The sequence below is a fragment of the Acromyrmex echinatior genome, chromosome 5 (assembly GCF_024713525.1).
Source record: "Acromyrmex echinatior isolate Ae372 chromosome 5, ASM2471352v2, whole genome shotgun sequence".
NCBI lineage: Eukaryota > Metazoa > Arthropoda > Insecta > Hymenoptera > Formicidae > Acromyrmex > Acromyrmex echinatior.
This window is the reverse complement of record NC_141856.1, coordinates 314475-334291: the sequence shown is the minus strand read 5'-3', so window position 1 is coordinate 334291 and position 19817 is coordinate 314475. Positions and strand designations below refer to the sequence as shown.

Below are 19817 nucleotides of genomic sequence, written 5' to 3'. Positions count from 1 at the left end.
CTTTTTTCGCATAAGCAACTTTTTTCGGATTAACAGCACTTGCCTAAGGCGGCAAATTTTTAAATACATAAAATTTTTACAGTTGAAATAAATTTTTAATTTGTTAATTTAATATTTTTGTATGAGTTACACCGAGCATATTTTATCAGAAAACGATATCTTAAAAAAAAAATATACAGTTAAAAATAAATTGTATTTATATTATTTGTTAAGGATTATTAAACATTTTCACCAACTAATGTGGGCGTATAAACCTTTTTTTTATCCATTTTCCCTTTTATCAAATTTATAAATTAATGAAGCCATGTGGAGGCAATTACATGTTGGTGCCTAGGGGCAGCAAAATTCTTAATTCGTTATTGGGACAGAGCATACTTAATCAACAAGAAACAACGTGTAGTGTAAGTGGTGTAAATGATGTAAGAAAGATAGGAATTATTCTAGTTATGATCTATCAAGACATCTGCTGTTAGTAATGTTTATTATTTTTCTGAAATTAGCCTTGATTATTATCTCCTGTCGAGATTCTTTTAATCGTCGACACCTTCGAAATTGGATATCACCAAATTATAATTTACTGAAATAAATTTGTCATGTTGGACATTGGACTACATTTTCATTCGCTAATACAAAATTACAGAGTGTATGCAAATCTATTAGGAACGAAAACTCTTAACGTTACAAACTTCAAAATTCAGAGCTTCAAAATTTGAAGCTGTAACTTTATTAAAAAATTAATAAAATTTAAATTAAGAAAAAAGAGTTTCAAAGTTTAAAATCTCTATTTTCAAAAAGTATTATGTCTTTTTTATAAGTAAAATGATTTTCACATATAAAAAACTACGAGTTGGAAACAAAATGGGAAATTTTTTCTGACTTTGTGGACCTGTAACATGCCTAAAAAGCTTACAAATACTTTCGTATATGAAAACCTAAAGTTTTCCTACAAAATCATTTTTTTAAATGTTCCTAAGATTTTTTTGTCAGTAAATTATCTCGGATTAAAAAAAGCATCTTGATTTTGATTGACAGCTTAGACCGTTATAAAAACCATCGTATTGAAATTTCTAAAAAACTGAAACTTTATAAAACTTTGCTTTATCAATGGTATAAGGTTGCCAAATGTTTTTAAAACATGTGAACATTAAATAAATAAAATAGCATTCAAATTTTTATTCCGACTTAATATATACATATATACACTGAGCATCCGCATATAAATCATGATGGAAGGATTATATGTGTGTGCAGTTCGAACAAACCATGTCTATTTTTGCTCCTCGTCGTCAATAGTGTGAAAAGGCTACCAACTGTGAAATGCGAAACATAAGGCGGTATTCATAGTGCGTTCTTATTTTAAAACCATTTTAAATAATGTCTTAAGATAATACAGTCCTCGGATCAACTTATGACACCTTAACACTGTACTTAAGACAGTCGTAAAATGTAAGAATCGACTACGAATACTAACCTGTTTCGCGTCGTGAAGCTGGTACTGAATCTTTCCTTGCACAAGTATTAGCATCTTAAGACATTATTTAAGATCGTTTTAAAATAAAAACGGTCTATGAATAATAAAAATAAAAATGTCACATTTTTCGCATTTTACAGTTGGTAGCCTTCTGCATTATGAACAGTAGACGGAGAGGGCAGAGATTTAAAGAGACACAACTGCACATACCATGTTATTCCTTCCACCATAAGCTATTCAGTATTAAAAGTTAGTCTATAATATATGTAATATGAACTTCCCAGTGAGAAACGTCAATTCGATATCGATTTCATTGTCATTTCTCACTGGGAAGTTCATATGACATGAAAAAATGTAATACAATTACAAATGAAAAAATATAATACAAATACAAATTTGCTAAAAAACGATCCAAAACATATATACAAGGTGTTTCAGAAAGAATTGGCCAAATTTTAAGAGCATATTTCACTCATTGTAAGAATGAAAAAAAGTTATATAAATAATGGGTTCGGAAACAATGGGTTTCCTTTCCAAGTTATAAACATTTTTTTATTTTATACTTATACCTATATTTTATTTTATACTTACATCTATATTTTATTTTATATTAATGTACATTTTATTTTATACTTGTATCTGTAGACGTTCAAAAATTCTCAGAGTATTTCGTATTTTTGAATCCTTTGAAAATTTGAATTTTTTGGATTTTTATATATTTATGGGGACATCTTAAGACTCTCGTATATGATATTCTTTTTGCTACTGTGGAAATACTCCGAAATCGTATTATCGTAGTATCTGCGTGTGAAAAAATACGAAATACTCTAAGAATTTTTGAACGTCTTCGACAATCCATGCGATGTCTCGTGTCGATGCGAAGCATGTATCGATGCGGAAGGAAATCATTTCTAGCAATTTCTGTAATGAAAATATAGATAAGTATAAAACAAAAAATAGATACAAGTATAAAACAAAATATAGATATACGTAATGTAAATATAAAATACAATATAGATGTAAGTATAAAATAAAATATAGGTATAAGTATAAAATAAAAAAATGTTTGTGCTTGGAAAGGAAGCGTTTCCAAATCGATATTTATATAACTTTTTTTCAGCCTTATAATGAGTAAAATATGCTCTTAAAGTTTGGCCAATTATTTCTGAAACATCCTGTATATATTGTACATTGTGATTATGTATATAAATATTATGTATTAAATATTGAAATTTATTTAAAATTACATATTTTTTACCGCGACTCCCCGCATTGGTTCTTTTTTCCTGTCTTTTTTCCAATTTCGTCAGTTGTCAATTATTTATAATTAATTGCAGTCATTTGTCAATCGATCAATGAAAAGAGGTCGTTATTAACACAAAAATAGTATACAGAAAAGTTAGTTAATAATTTAAAGTAGGTAATAACTAAAAATAAAATTTACGTTATTTATTTAGACCCTCTCTCTGGACTTGTTTAATCATCACGCACATGCTTCAATTGCATTTCATCGCAATTAATTAATTATAATTATGTGTGTGAAAGATATATGTGACAAAATAGTTATAATTTCCATATCGTCATGAATGTTACAGACTTTTTTTATGTTACAGACATTTAGTTTACTACTTTTAGATTAAAGAATATATTAAATCATGTTTCAAAACGTGAAATATAAAATGAATAATTATCAACAAGAAATGCAATACCGATATACATATAATATATCGTACTATAGAGTTTCTAATGGCTGACCATATCGTGTTACTGTCTACTGCGAGAAATAGTGCATGATCACGAGCCAGTAAGTTGATATTTAATTATTACAAATATTATTACAAATACTACATATTTTTTTTTTAAGAATTTATTGGACGAATTAATGCTTTATTAGTCCAAAACTTAGGTTATATGTCAACGCGACGTCATATTTGGAAATAAATGGGACTAATAAAGTTTTAAAGCAAGTACTTCAACTTTTTTCTATTATTATTGCGTATCTTTGTATCTTATGTTTTTCGTGGGCGGAATTTCATAACTAATTAAAACGACATTCAGAGTATACGGGATATTATAGGCAGAGAGATAGGACACGTAGAAAGAGAGAGAGAGAGAGAGAGAGAGAGGGCGGGGGGAGGGGAGAGAGAGAAGAGGAGGAGAAGAAGGAAAGGAGAAAGAGAGGAAAGAGAGGATTGATATCGTTGCTGGTATCAACAGTCATAATGCGCTTGTATATTTGCGCAGCGTGTATGCAACGTACATACGACGTAACCAAGTAGTTTCAAGCGATCTTCGCCTGAGGATCGCGTTTCCGCATCAAACAAGAATTACGCAGTACGGCAACGAGAGCGTAACGGCAAACGAGCCGAGTCGTCCGCTCGAAGAAACGAGGAGGCAAATTTTGTTACATGCCGTCGCAAGTTTGTAAGCACGTATCAGAGTAATGTGCAGCGAGGAAATCTATCTTCAGGCCGTTGCTGCATCGATCCTAGTATAAACTGCAAACGCTTATTTATTACAATATATAAAATTATTTATTATATAATCTTATAATGGCTCAATAATAATAAACAATAAATAACAAGGAGGAGCTACAAGTCAGATTTGTATGTATTTAATCCTTAGAACATACATTTTGATCTTATTATTAGGTCTTCCTCAGTGTATACATGTAGAGAACGCAAATTTAACAAAATTAATAAAACGATTAGATACAATTTCTAAAGATTATAATTACGCAAAGTGTCAGTATTCCTTCATATCTATCTTCTGTCGTAATAATGTAATGCTTTCAGTTTTGTAATATTCTCAGTTACATTCTTCCATTATCGGTCGCAATTAGTCGATAATGATGATGAAATTATTTAAACGTGTTGAGTCATTCAATAAAATTATATCAGCACACATTCTCAAATGCGAATGTTTAACAAGAATATAAACCAGTAGTTGAAACAATAAGTCAAATTAATTCACAAGAAGCAAATGCGATCGGAGTTAAAATTGAAACCAGTTTAGTATTTTATTATAATACAATACAAATAATTTTTGACTGAACTGATTTCAATTTTAACTCTAAGGTATTCATATGCTGCCTGAAAAGTGGCAAAAGATGATCAATGCAAACGGTAAATATTTTGATTAAAACCATTATATTGTTTCTTTTATATTAATAAAAGAATTTTGATAATTAACAGCGGGAATTTAGTTATATACCTAATATATAATATATACTGAATCAGAGTAGTTAAAACAGTTTTTTATTACTCTATCAGAAAATTACATAGGCTTACAAAAAAATATTTATCCAGAAACGAGAATATGTAATCCCGAAGGTTTTTCCCGAAGGAATGCTAAAATCAAATCCATAACCCAAATTGTTCTATTACGTCTGGTTTCCAAGATATTCTAATCTAAAAAATGTCAAAAAGGCATATTTTGGGCATTTTTAGATTAAAGTTTCTTGCAAACGTGATGGAGAAATATAGGCTACGGATTCGAAATCAACATGACAAAAATCTACGAAAACTTGTAATTATAAAATGGGTCAACACAGTAGAATGAAAAAAAATAGATATTGCAAGTATGTTCACTGGCTTTAGGAGAGAATCAGACTATATGAGACGATTAGCATTAATTGTTGCCCAATTCTATTATATTTCGATAGACTCGCTACATTGTAATTGGTTGAAGTGTAACCGGGCAATCGTAATCGTCAATCCGTAGTCTGATATGGGCATTAAGGCGTTTCCAGATGATATGGCCAATGTTTACGTCAACTTGTACACATTCGCTAAATATTGACTACATTCAATATAAATTTTATGTACAGCCAAGATCACAGAAAGATTGTAACACTTTTTCTCGATGGGTTTCGGAATGCAGCTTGCTCACCGAGCGATTAGTTCTTATTTATAGATCCATGAGAACCAATCACTCGAAAAGCAAGCTGCGTTCCCAAACTATCAAAGAAAAAATATGTCATGTATGTGTATGATATATAATATATATTTGCTAATGTTGTCATACGTTAACCATATCGTCTGTAGGCGCCTTAAGGTCGATGAATGTATTAAGGGGATCGGAAAGTAATGTCGTTTGTCGCATGTCGATATTCATTTGTCATTTATCAACTCATTGTGTACTTCAAAGTCGTGTCAAGACATTTAAAAAAAAATGATATTACTTTTCGGTCCCCCTAATATTTGCAATGTATCTAATTTTTTTTTTCATTTTACTGTGTTGATCCATTTATAATTATAAGTGATTTTCATAGATTTTTTAATGCTGAATTTGAATCCGCAGCCCATATTAAAATCTCGAGAAATTTTAATCTAAAAATGCCCGAAATAGATTTTTTTGGCACTTTCAGGTTAAAATATCTCAGAAATCTGACGTGATGGAGCAATTTGGGCTACGGATTTGGTTTTAGCATTCAAAAAAACCTTACGGGGTTACGTAATGTCATTTCTGAGTCAAAATTCATGTTGGCTTGTTTGTCGATCTTACACCTAATTATCGACTTAGCGATACAGATTAGATACATCGATAGCGTGGATACATCGATTAATCACTTAATGTAATCGTCCTCTCGAGATCGGACAGAGTCCTCTCGAAATCATTATAAAAATTCATATAAAATCTCTATGTATAATCCGATAATTACATGTGCAACCATGAGAAATCATTATATAATATTAAATAAAATCGTATATTTCAAATGACTTCATATGTAATGAAAAAAATTATTTGTAATCAAATGAAATTATATGAAATCATGTAATCTGTGGAACAATATTTCAGCTAGTGATTATCCTTGAGATACATCGTGTGAATTAGGGTTGCATGAGATATCAAGACTATAATCTTGGTATTGTCTTGTCTTGCCTCCAATTCCTCCAAATTCAAAACAAGATCAAGACAAGATTACTAATAAATTATTAAGACAATACTAAGGCAAGATGTCCAAATTCTTGTCCAAGTCTTGTCTTTATATTAATCTTTAAATGAATTATGTATACATACATTTGTAAATAAGAGAAAAAAGTTGTTACATAACCTCAATAGTCAACTTTAACGCTCAGTTCGCGGAGAAGAGCGACACTTTTTTCTGCCAAATTCTTTCGTTTTGAGTGAAAACGCGTCGAATAAGACTAATTTTATTGATTTTTAAGCTGCGGAACCTATTCTGTATAATTACTACTTTTGTCTCGCGATAGAAATTATATATCTATTATTTCCAAGCAAGCGACACGTTGATTGGTTATCACGCCAATTTCCGCTGCGCGGCAACAGTTGCCGCGTTATGTAACTACAGGAGCTATTTCACAGAGAGAGAACTTGCGTGAGCTAGTTAAACAAAACTATCGCAGCAAAACACTAGAGATTTGCTCGATTGGAGACAAAATAACACAAGACGAAATTTTTGCTATGAATATTCATCAAGACCGAGACAAGAAAAATAAAATTTTCAAAAATTTTCAATACCAATAAAATATTTTTACAAATATCATCTTGTCTTGGTTTCGTGTAATCCTAGAATTGCTGGGCGCATTGAGAAAAGGCGCATATTTTTATCTTCGTATAATAAAAATAAAAATAAAAATAAAATTTACAACTTGTAACAACTCAACGTTAAACATATCTGTTTTCGCGATCAAACCAACAGTTCGCACGATGTTATTCACGCATCTGATCTTTATCGTTAAGTCGATAATTAGGTGTATAATCGATCGATAATTTTCTCATAGGGTAAAAAATTTCTCTGGTTCACTCTGTATAGCAACACAATTAAGTGAAGAAAACTATGCATATTCAATCAAAGCGAGTCTTGATGCCTAATAATCATAGACCTTATAGTACAGACTGGCAATTATATTTCCTATAGTTTCTGCAAAGAAACCATTTCTGGAGAAGATATACTTCTCAAATGTTCTTCTTTTTCAAAGTGTTTAGAAATGTACATTGCGCTAGTCAGTTAAATAACATATGATGTTATTATTATATGGCGTTAATATTATATTAGAATTAAAAATGATATATTGTAGCAAAGCACGAAATAAGATTCATTTTAAAAATGTAAAATGCTGGTAATTGAAAAATACGTAAATATAAAATTTTGTAAAATTTATAGGAAGAAATAATCTTAATGATACATATTTAATGTATAGTATATACATATTTTGTCAAATATGCTTCCGGACATTTTTAAAAAGAGAAATATAAATCCTTACTTGTGTATTGGCCATACTTATAAAATCTATGCTAATAATATTTTGTGTAAATTTTACAATTTTTACTTCAACTGCACGCCTTGTGTTAAACATTTCTCGGATTTTCTTAATATTAGAATTCTAAAATTTGCAAAAAACTTTCTCTCATATGAATAAATAATAGAAACTACAAAATGATAAAATATTCTTAAAAAATTTAAGGAAAACGAGAAAATATAATTTTTTAGTTGGTATATAGATATGTGTATATTACATCGTTTGTATACGATACATGATGAAATAGTACGTCGACGTTTAGCCTTCTAGAAGCAGTCGAATGATACAAAAGTGCGGGACTGCTCGTTCCGCGTCCGTTCGCTCGTCTCGTGCTAAGTGCACTTTGTGAATAATCGCAGCGTGAAGCGAGTGTAGAAACATACATGCAGCGATGATTTACCCTTCTCCTTACCGTGTTACCCTGCTCATTCGCATTTTCCTTTCCTTCTACTGCATTCCGCTTGCCCAGTTTACTCTCAACAAAGCGGAAAAATGCTTTTCCGTCGTAGGATCTTCTTTTTTCTCCTGACATCAAAGTGGATCAAGGACAAAAAAAAAATATCGCCGTGAAATTTTTCGAATTCTGGCTCGTCTTGATTCGTTCGGTGAATACCATGACGACGAATACGATTCTTGATACGCAACTGCACGAAGGATGTATGGGCGACCGAGGAAAAGAGAAATATTTTTACCGGTCCAATGCATCTATGCTAGCATGAGTTGTGTGAAATAATACGTTATTTCTCCATAGGCACAAAGAAAATAATGTTCTGAGATTTGCGAAATTTAAAAACAAAATTATTATTTAAATTTATTAAATATACATTTCTCTCTCAAAGGACCTCGCATTAATTATATAGAAAATTGGATCCCGGTGAAATGAGTTAATTTTTAAATATAATGGAGCTTATAATGTGGCAAACAAAAATGTTATAAGGCTGATTAATGAACAGTTTTGAGCTATATATCAAAGGTGCTTTGTGAGAACAATTAGAACAATAGTTTCATATTTTTAATGTATTATAGTTAGAAAACTATCCATTATTGAATCTGATATCTATGATATCTTTTATTACATTATAAGCTACATTATATATGAAAACTAATTCATTTCATCAGGATCCAACTTTAATATAATTAATATAGTTCTGTGTAACAAAAGCTTCAGAAATGAACAAATGTTTGAGCGGAAAAATACGTTGTATGAAGATAGAACATAAATATCAAATTCAAAGAATTCTACTTCTCACAGAAGAACAAAGAACATTTCAAAAATATTCCTCAGGAAAAAAATACAGAATCTGTATGGAGTATTATAATTCACTATATATATATACTGCTAATACAGAATTATTCGGACAATACGTGGTTCAAGAATAGTAGTTTAAGGTAGAAACATTTGTTCTTTCATCTAATCATAACGGACCATTTACGCTGAACAAATGCTACACTTAGTCAGTCATACGGTCGCATTGCGCATGATAAATGAACGTGCGGCCGACACATGAGCGCAAGATATTAGTCTTCCCTGTCACAAATTATCACGAATAAAATTTATTAAGGTACAACTGCGGTTCCGGCAGCGGTCTCGCACAAAATGTATCACATCGTTTGCGCTGATATATCCAAAATGTCAGAAAACTAATCTCCCGTCACTAAGACATCTCGCGTGTGTAATGAAGTCAACCACTGACCGTACGACACGCACGTTCTTGTAGCGATATTTTTTTCAACAAAGTCATATGACATATTATTTTGAGTATTTCGTTACATTGCTTCTGTCACATTAAATTAAGCGTAGCAATATTATTGAATTTATCGTTGTACGCAAGGCAAAGTGGCTACAAGCAAAATGCGGACATCGAAACATTGCGGCAGCGTGAAAATCGAGACCAAAATTGCAGTGAACGAAAACCAATAAAACATTTAAAATGTGGATCAGCCACTAAACGGATTAACAATTTGTCTCTACATTTTATAATCTTATCGGATGTTCTTTCTATCCTATTATTGTTAACATTGTTATATCAACATTATTATTTGATATATTATTATTTGATATTACAAAGTATAGATATTATCTAATTATAGTATATATTAATAAACTTAAATGAAAAAATGATAGTCTACGAATCAAGCTATGTCTTAATGTTAAGAATATAATAAATATTCTAAATTTAATATTTCTACTCCATTTTAATGTCAAACATAAAAACCATATCAACTGTCAATTAAATCGGTAAATCACAAATAGTGTTAAAAGTTAATAATATAATTATTTAAAACACACACACACACACACACATTAATCAATAGAATAATAAATTAATGTCTATTTGCCAATGCAAGATGTTGATGTGGTTGATAATTTATTCAATTATAATAATAATTATTGTAATAATAATGTCGCATATTTTTCGATTCGGATTTGGATCCTTTTCAATGTCGAAACGCGTTAATCGAAATTAATTACGTGGATTAAAAGTGCTAGTGGCCAGTTGATTATAGTGGCGCATAGCCAACTGACTACCAGCACTTTTAATCAACGTAATTAATTTCGATTAACACGTTTTGACATCGAAAAGGATTCGAATCTGGATCGAAACATATGCGACATTGTTAATAACTGAATAAATTATCAACCACATCAACATCCTGCGTTGACTGAAATAGGCATTGATTTAGTCTACTGATTTACTTCAATCGCTTTGTATATCGAGCTTTGTTGCTATATCGTTTTAATTCATATCGTTAATAAAATTATCATCATTAAATTTATATATCATCAATAAGAATCTTATTTTAGACCATATATGTGAGAACACAATCAATACTAGAAATTAAATGCCTATAACTGTCGAAGCTGGATCTTTAATGCTTAAATAATTCAATGTATCATAATGTGTGCGTATGCGCGCGCGCGCGCGCGCGCGTGTGTGTGTGTGTGTGTGTGTGTGTGTACACACACGTTAATATGGACGTTGTTTATTATTCAAGGAATTGTTTCCTTTCTACTTTGAAAAAATGATTTTGCTAAAGTATTTAAAAATTTAGATATGTATATAAAAATAATTTTGTTTGATTTAAAATAATTATGTAGAATGTCTAAACATTGATGATAATACTGTAAAAAATTATATATTTTAACAATCAATTTAAGCATCCTATTATAAATATTTTGATGGTCTAACAAAATTATTTTCAGATCTATATCTAACTTTTAGATACTTAATTCAGCAAAATTGTTCTTTCCATGTAATTTGTTTGGCAATTACTATCAACGTGTATTCTCTTCTTCCATATATCATCATATACGCCGAAAATAACGTTCCTCTTTTCGGTAATTTGTTTCCTTTGTAGGAGGACAGTCGACAGAACCGTCGAGTATCTTCACGCCGATTTCCCAAGACGCAAATGATCTTAACCTCCGCGTGTATGGAAGTTTAACCAGCCCACATACAAATGCCGTCTTTAGACCCGAAACATACACTCTCGTATGTGAATAGAGGGGACGACAAGGTTTTAGGTTGATAAATGAATGCGCAGTTGAGGTGGGCGGCGCACCGTGTTGAGGGAAAAGACTAAAGACACCTTGGGGGATGCAGAAAGCGAAAAGACGAAGAAACGGACCGAATATATCTTGATCTCGAACAGCCGGGAGACAAAGACGTTGCTGTGTATCGTTGATTGAACGTAATACTTGACGTATCTCCGCCTTAATCTGCAACGAGTGAATTTATATCGACCGCGTTTGACGATCGCCATGAAAATACCATTCTTTAAAACCTGACCTCGAGCTATTTTATCGTCGTCGGGTAACATTAATTTAATGGCTTGTGATTAAATTGAAAATTGATGCCTCCTGTTTTCCGTTTGTTGTTAATTTTATTGTCATTGCCTTGTTCACTATTGCTGCGGCTTATTTATTCGCTTACTCGATGAATTACGACTTGTAGATATTGCTCAAAAGAATATATATATAGAAACGTACCTCTCTACCAACGCAAAAAATAAATAACAATTAAGTACAGAATATTTCCAGAAATTGTAAGAGAGAGATACCGGCAAGAACGACTTTACATGTAAAAATAAGTCGAAAACGTAGAATAAAATTTATTTCTATGAAGCTTTGCTTTTTGAGCAACATTTTCAACAATTTATAAAGTAATAAAATTCATCGCACGAATGTCCTGTTTTACTATGCATTTTCGATTATCAAAAACAATAAACGTGAACAGAGATAGTAGTTTACAACGAGATCCATTAAGTCCGAACACTTGGCGAATATTTAAAGTTGAATTTCCAGAAAGCAAAACATCATATAAAAAATTATATTTTATATTTTCAATCAATTTTTTTTGTAAAATCATCTTCTTCTCGGTTCTATTATGATTTATAGAACATCTTGTATATAATATTTGTCAATAATAACATAGTGCAATAAATTTTTATCAATTTTTTTGTTTCCAACAAATAATGGGTGTTTTTATAGGATTTTTATATTGAAAAAGGATGTTTCAGGATGTTTCAAAAAAAATTTTATATAATCATTCAATTTTTAAAAACTTTGCATTGAATTTCTTATTTAATAACATAAATATACGTAATATATAGTAAGAAATAAATATTTAAATATATTTTTATATAAATATATTTAAATATTTTTTTATAATATATGAAAACAAATGTGATAGTATAAATTGTTTATGTACAATTTTAAATAATAACATATCAAAATAGTAAAATTTATTAACAATATTTAATGTCAGTTGATTTACAATTAAAGTTTCTGTTTCTTAATAATTGTATGATAATTTTTATATACTTTACATTGAAAAGATAAAAGAAAAAATTGTAGATTGTTAAATTTATGAAGTTTCTTCACAAATAAATGCCTTGATTGTTTAAAATTTACGCGATGGACAATTTTTTAAGCCTATATTCTTTTTTTAACGACTGAAAGTGGATATATATATGCGGAAAGAATAGTTTAATTAAATTATTGAAAAATTTAATTAGATATGGATCTGAAAAAGGTTTTATTTGATCATCAAATGTAAGAGGGCTCAATGCTGGTTGCTAAAATGTTGATATTCTTTTGCAGCATTGCTCATCATGCTTGAAATATTTCGATACAACAAAATTCTTTTCAGATTTATACCTAGCTAAATTTTAGATACTTCATCAAAATTGTTCTTTCTATATAAGAATTTCTATTTAGGTCTGAAACAGAAACACATTATATAGTCAAATATCAGGCAGTGTAATTACAGGTTTGGTAACTTATAAATGATTGTAAGTATCCGAGCAAATAGTCATAGTCATTTTTAACATTACCGACAGTTTTGGAACATAGAACATTTTTCGATATAAAAATTTGTTTTAATAACCGCGATTCTCCTTATGTCAAATCCTTAAACACGCTATATGGATACGGGTTATCTTGAAAATGGGCCACATCGACAACTTTAACTGTCGCAAATTCCACCGTGCCGAGACTATTACAGCACTTCACAGGGAGTTCTTCTAGCGCAGCGCGATATACTCTGCTAATTCAATAACCCCCTTATTCCCTTTGACCTCATTTCCGCGCCCGTCGAATGTTACACCGCGCCGATCCCTGGCACGTCTCTTAAAGCCGATGATCTGACGGCGACACCGAGAAAAATAGATTGATAAAGTGACGACGTGTGAGGACACAGCGCGTGAAATTAACGATGCGAAATGACGAAAGGCGTTTCTAGACGGATACATTTTGCGCTCCAATGTTGCATCCTGTAACACAATATAAATATTTGTTGACGTTAAGCCATAATAGGACTATATTTTATGGAACGTGTAGAACGGTACATTTTCAAACACGCACACTACTTATTTATTGGATATATCTTACGGCATTATCGAAACATCACGTTTTATTATAGACTTAATTTCTAAATAGAATCGTAAGGCTCATAACATATTTTTGTAAGACTTGTAAGAATTTTTAAGTGCTTATACAATATTTTTATTTTTATACAATATTTTTATAGGCAGTTTTTTACTAGCCATAAAATTTATAAGAAAGTGATAGATATTTACGATATATTAGTCATAAGTTCTTACAAGTTTTACGAGAACACGTTACAAGTCTTACGATTGTGCTTAGAATTGACCCATAAGATAGTACTTTATCGGCATTTACTTCCAAGTGAATTTACTGAGTGATTGCTCAAACGACAATACCTCACGCCTTTGTTCAACTTACTTCACTTTTCAATATAACGCGTTGCAATAAAAATTCACTTCCTTTTGAATTTAGTCAAACCTTCGGGAGCACATCCCGTCTTCCAAGCAAAACGCATAATATCCCAGCTAGAAGATAGAGTCTATCATCTAGATACTCTAGATCCCTTTTGACAGAATCAAATTAGTAGCACGAACGCACAATGGCGGTACCAATCAAAATGTAGCGCAAACATTTACAACAATGCACAATACATTTTGCACATGTATATATATACATTTTAAATTTATATGTACCATTTTGACTGGTGTACACGACCAGACAATGGCTGCGTTCCGATATTCACTGTCAGTGTCAAAAATCTATAGTGCACGTAACGTATATTATAGGTTTTTAGTACACTGACAGTGAATTTCGGAACGCAGCCTCTGTCTTCTGCAAGGGACTAGTGGAACAAGAGGCACAAGTCGTAACATCAAAACTACGTCAAAATAGCTCCAAAATGATTATTAAAAGTCACTTTTTCAATCAGTAACGTTTTATAATAGTTTAACCGATTTAACGTCATTTTGATATCACCGTGATTAGTTGTTCTGCTTAAACGTGCACCTGGTTAATTAATTGGTTAGTCTAACAGAAGCAATACGATTTGCACGACGTTTTACTTTCGTGCAGCGCTCAATGTGAAAAATTACGTAATTCTTCGACGAAAATGCCAATAATATGCACATCATGTTTCTGGTTGGCGCTCCACGATATTTCACATCTGAGGGGATTAGGATAGAGGGAGAAGATGGGAGAGGGGGGAGGGGAGGGTAGCGATGCGGTGTGTATGCACCGGAACGTCACACGCGCGAGCCATTTTATTTTGTAATATAATGCTTGACTCCTCGTCGTCCACGCGGCTTGACATATTGGACGTGATAGGGAGTAATCTGTTATACCGCTTCGTGTCCACGATAGAAGCCTGCAGGCGGCATGCCACCCTCCGTCCACCCTCCCCTCACCCCTGTTGCATCTACGATGCGCGTTGGAACGACCGATATATTTTCCGGTATACACTTCCGTACAGATTCGTACGGGGAAATATAGTGGCGCGAGCGCGAACGCGAATGCGTGAGCCGAATCGGCGATAAATCAAGGACCGCAACGTAAATAAAATCTTATGGAAACATTCCAGGGAGAGGAAAGCGGAGCATATCCCTTCCGCCCGTGGCCAATTTGAGATTATCCATGTGACACACATGCTGTGGTTCGGAGAACCATTATTGACTTTGGGGGGAGCGATAACAAGAGAATGCGATACTATGACAGTCTCTCTCTATATGATACTCTCTGTGAATAAATGTTGCACTATAGTTGGGAAAAAACTCTTGTCGATATTGCGATAGAGACAGCTGAGACAGATATAAATGTAAAATACATTTTATGCGTCATGTGTTGCTTTACTTATACGATGTACTTATGCGTATGTCACGATTTCTTATTGTAAAATTTCATTTGATCTGGAAAATTGGAATCGTTACGTCTCGGTAATCTAAAGGCTTAGGACACTCACGCGGAATGCAAGAGATCCGGGTTCGACTCCCGGCCGAGGTAATATTTTTCGCAATAAGAATTAATTATTTACAGATTTTAATATGTCATTCAACATTATTAAGATCGTTTCGAAGATGCGAATAAACATAAAAAATTGTTAAATTGCTAGTCAATTTAACTCGTGATATTACTGCAGTAGTTTAGTAGAGTTAGCGTTTCAAGATCGAAAAATCATTTCGGCACGCGTTTCTAGGGATTACATACGTAGTACATATCAATTATATATCAATTATATATCAATTTACATATCAATTATATATCAATTATATATCAATTCACATAAGAATCATAAAAGCATTAAGATCCAGCTAGACCGTTTAAAGCTTTGATTTCTATAGTGAATGCTGGAAATCTGTAAATTTTTAATTTGAATTCGTTTTAATCATTTCTATAGGTTACTCAATTGAACAACTTAATTGAGGAAAATTTATTAAATTTGACTAAATTTAGTTTATTCTTACTGAATGTATAGGTTAATATGGATATTACTTACTTTGAAACGAAGCAATCACAGAAATGGATTTTTTATTTTGACAAACATGGAAATTAAAAATAATAAAACGTTATATGTAACTTAAGGGATCCCTATCGCTTCTTTGACATCTGCAATGTCTGTCTGATTTTCATTGAAGTGCGCATTAATTCACACCCAATGCGACGTAGAACTAAAATTTAAGTCAATGAAAAAACGTTTGATTGTGTTCATTTTATTCCCGCTTTGATCGACAAGGTCTATTTCCAATGGAATTAATGGAAGGAAGGGGGAGGGGGAAGAGGAGGAGGAAGAGGAGGAGGAAGCTTAAAGATGTTCTATACATATTTTCAAAACAAAATTATGAAAAAAATTACAGATTATTCTAAATCACGTTTAAAAAATAATATGACAAATTTGATGATGTTTACTATCTGAATCAAAGTTGTTTCATAAAATAAATAGTAATATTTTTTTAATCTGTGCCCTAATAAAAATATATGGAAACATATTATAAAATAACCGATAAATCTCAATTTTTTAAGATAAGTACATTATGTATTCAAGATTATTTACGTAGAGTCACGTTGCGATGCATGAACTAGTTATCCAGTAAATAAACAAAATACTTATTTGTTCTATATCTTTGTAACTAATCAGTGAATTGCAATGAAACTTTGCATAAATTATTTTGAATATTAATTAAATACTTTAATTATTTTGAATATTAATTATTTAAATAGTTTATTTGAAATGTAAATATTAATATATATTAGGTGTTGGAATTAATTCGTAGCGTTTTTTAATGAAAGAATGTTATTTATTTCACATGAGCATTAAAAAATACATTAATGAAAGTACTTCCCATCACTTGTAAAACGCTACGAATTAATTCCAACACCTAATAATATTAATATATACTTCCAAATTTAATTTTTTTTACAGGGACTATACGTCTAATACATTCTTAAGCTCATTTTTTCTTCTTTCTCATTTAATTAATTTATTATTTGTATTAATCACTTGTATTATAATTAGTTTAAGAGGTATTTCTTGATGCTGTTAAAATCGGAAACGCCACGCAGGAAGTTTTAGCTGATTCTTTACAATCAATCGCGCGAAAATTATGTCTGGAACTCGAAAGGCATCCCGGATAATCCCAGACAACGTTGCGCAATATTCCGACTAACGCATCGGTGCATCCCGATGGCGCATGTCTATCGAAAAAGCAAAGAGATCTCTCCGCTAGTTTCGCTTGGTTGAGGCCAGGATCAGGGATGGCACTCGAGACACACCCGGGGGATTTTGGGACGAAAAGTTCCGCTAGAAACTCCGGGTCTCTCCCGCTTATCCAGAAGCCTTCAACTCACCCTTTACTGATCCACATGCGTCCCTATAGTCGCTTTTCGTAGCGTGCATAGTCAAGCTGCATATAGTTTTCTCTCACGTATTCGCACACACGCGCGTCGATCCGGTCGAAAGGTATCACGAAAATATAGACCGTGAAATTTCTAAACGAGATTTAAAGTTTCGCACGGCCAATTTCTAGCCGCCGTTTAACCTGCCCGCACGTAATTACCGAGATAACGAGCTTTGTAAAACGGTTAGAATTCTGAAAAAAGAGATTAAGCGAGCCGTTTACTCTAACTAGTGTAAGTCATAAACGAAAATGTAATGGTTTTAAACAGGATGTATGAGCGCGGCTTAAGATAGTTATTTGTGCCATGTGTACTTATTAATGAAAGATTTCATTTCTTCGAAATTATCTCTTTGCAAACCATATATAACATTGAAGAAAGAATTTACTTAAAGTCAATTCAATTACCAAAAGATAAATGTTCGAGAATGTTGTGCGAAAAAACGCAATCTTTATATAGATTGCTTTGTTTGGCAATGTACACGAAAAGGTTTTGCTGAAGTATTTAAAAATTTAGTTAGAATCTCAAAATAGTATAGGACTATGAAAATACTTTCTGGAAAGGAGAATCGGAGTAAATGTTTTTTATAGATTTTGAATTACTCAATCCGAATTTGTAAGCCGTTTTACTCTATCACATCTATAATAGTTTTTTTTAAACGTGATTCATAATGCCCTCGCCTGAAAGAAAATTCTAACGCCTATGTTCACGTTCCTGATTCACGCCTTGTGCGAATTTGGCACATCATCCTAATATTAGGTATTATAACGTGTAAAATAAATTGGTGCACGGAAAAAATGACTACGGTTGCCACGACTAAAAGTCACCCATCAAGAACAGTACGATTGTGATAACCATAAAATTGGCATATCTTACGATTATAGCTATAAAAATATGGCCTTTTTATAGTTATCACAATCGAATATATTAATGGAAATTGATCATTATTTCCAGTTGTGGCAACTGTAACATTTTTTCTGTGTGCAAAATATCATTGTGTAACATACAAGAGATCTACAGATGCGTTACAGAAGATTTTTTCAGCTTCAGAATTGGATTTTAATTGTTATTTTTAAGAGATGAGTTAAGTAAGCTAAACAGAGAGTTTTCTGAGGCTTACTGCCTCTCTCTCTTTTACGCTACCGCTCGATGAGCTGAGCCGCGGATTACACGTGTGACACAGCAAAAATTTTTTCTATTTCTTGCGCTTCATTTAACTTATTAAAATTGCCATATTTACTTTTGCTTTTTCCTCAAATGTATCAATTTTCATAGATTTTCTATCATTTTTCTAAAAAAACTGGTCGTGGTGGAACAAAACCTTACCAATTCGGATTACTGAATGCAAAATGATATCTATAAACACCTACTTTAGTTTGAGTTTCCTTTCAAACTCAACGCTGAAACTGATTGTTAAAAATGCCAAAACTTTTTGCTCATCAATGTTTGAGATAATTATTCCGATGGTCCAAAATTGTTTTCAGATCTATTTATAGCTATATTTTGAGATACTTTAACAAAATAGTTCTGTCTTTATATAAAAAGATCTACACACATTAATGATTAAGAATATCCAACCTAAACATTTGATCTTACGTATGTTTGATTAATTATCGATCTGATATCGAACTGATTAATCAGATTAAGCTCCCTCGGGAATTGTAAGCTATTAGCAACAGTCTATTGATTTCTCGAGCGTTCACGTTATAAATTATTCACCGCCTTAACAGTACACCTTCGTTATTTTACAGTCTAATCACTATTATAATTTCTGCGAAATTAACGTCGTTGATTCGAGCATCGTCTTGAAAATATGTATTTTACAGTCGTGTTCTCGGCCGATTTTGCGGTGTTATATATCATGTATGCTTTCCAAATCGTGTTCATGTACGCGAAGCGTTAATATTATGATATTATGGGAATCAGGAACAGTCTTTTCGTACGTTTCAGCATGTAAATGAATGTAAAGGGAGATATGCAAATCATACGCGGCGAGTGACACCGACATATTCTATGGCCAACATATTTTGCAAGTATACAGTATGATGTGTTTGCACGGATGACATTTTCGTTTAGTTGCTTTTAAAATGGAAGTCAAAATAAATGACTTATTAACTTGACGACAAAACATTCCGATGACATCTTTAATAAAAGTGAATAATTCTTTATAATTTGTAGATACTAGTACGAGAAGTACATCGTCGAATTTTATTATCGCGTTGTTGCTTTTATCGATTTGTACAATGTACACACGTTGTAAATTTAAAAAAATACATATTCATATCAAAGGGACTTATAAGGGAGGCGGCTTATATCAGGAAAAGTTTAAATGAGTAGATATTGATTTTATCATTATCATGTTTAA

The 19817-nt window shown here is 31.9% G+C and overlaps 1 protein-coding gene across 5 annotated transcripts in view; it reads left to right on the top strand.

Annotated features, from left to right (window-relative positions):
* LOC105152147 (lachesin) overlaps window positions 1–19817 on the top strand; it is a 554769-nt gene that overhangs the window by 511660 nt on the left and 23292 nt on the right. The gene's annotated exons all lie outside the window — the stretch shown is intronic.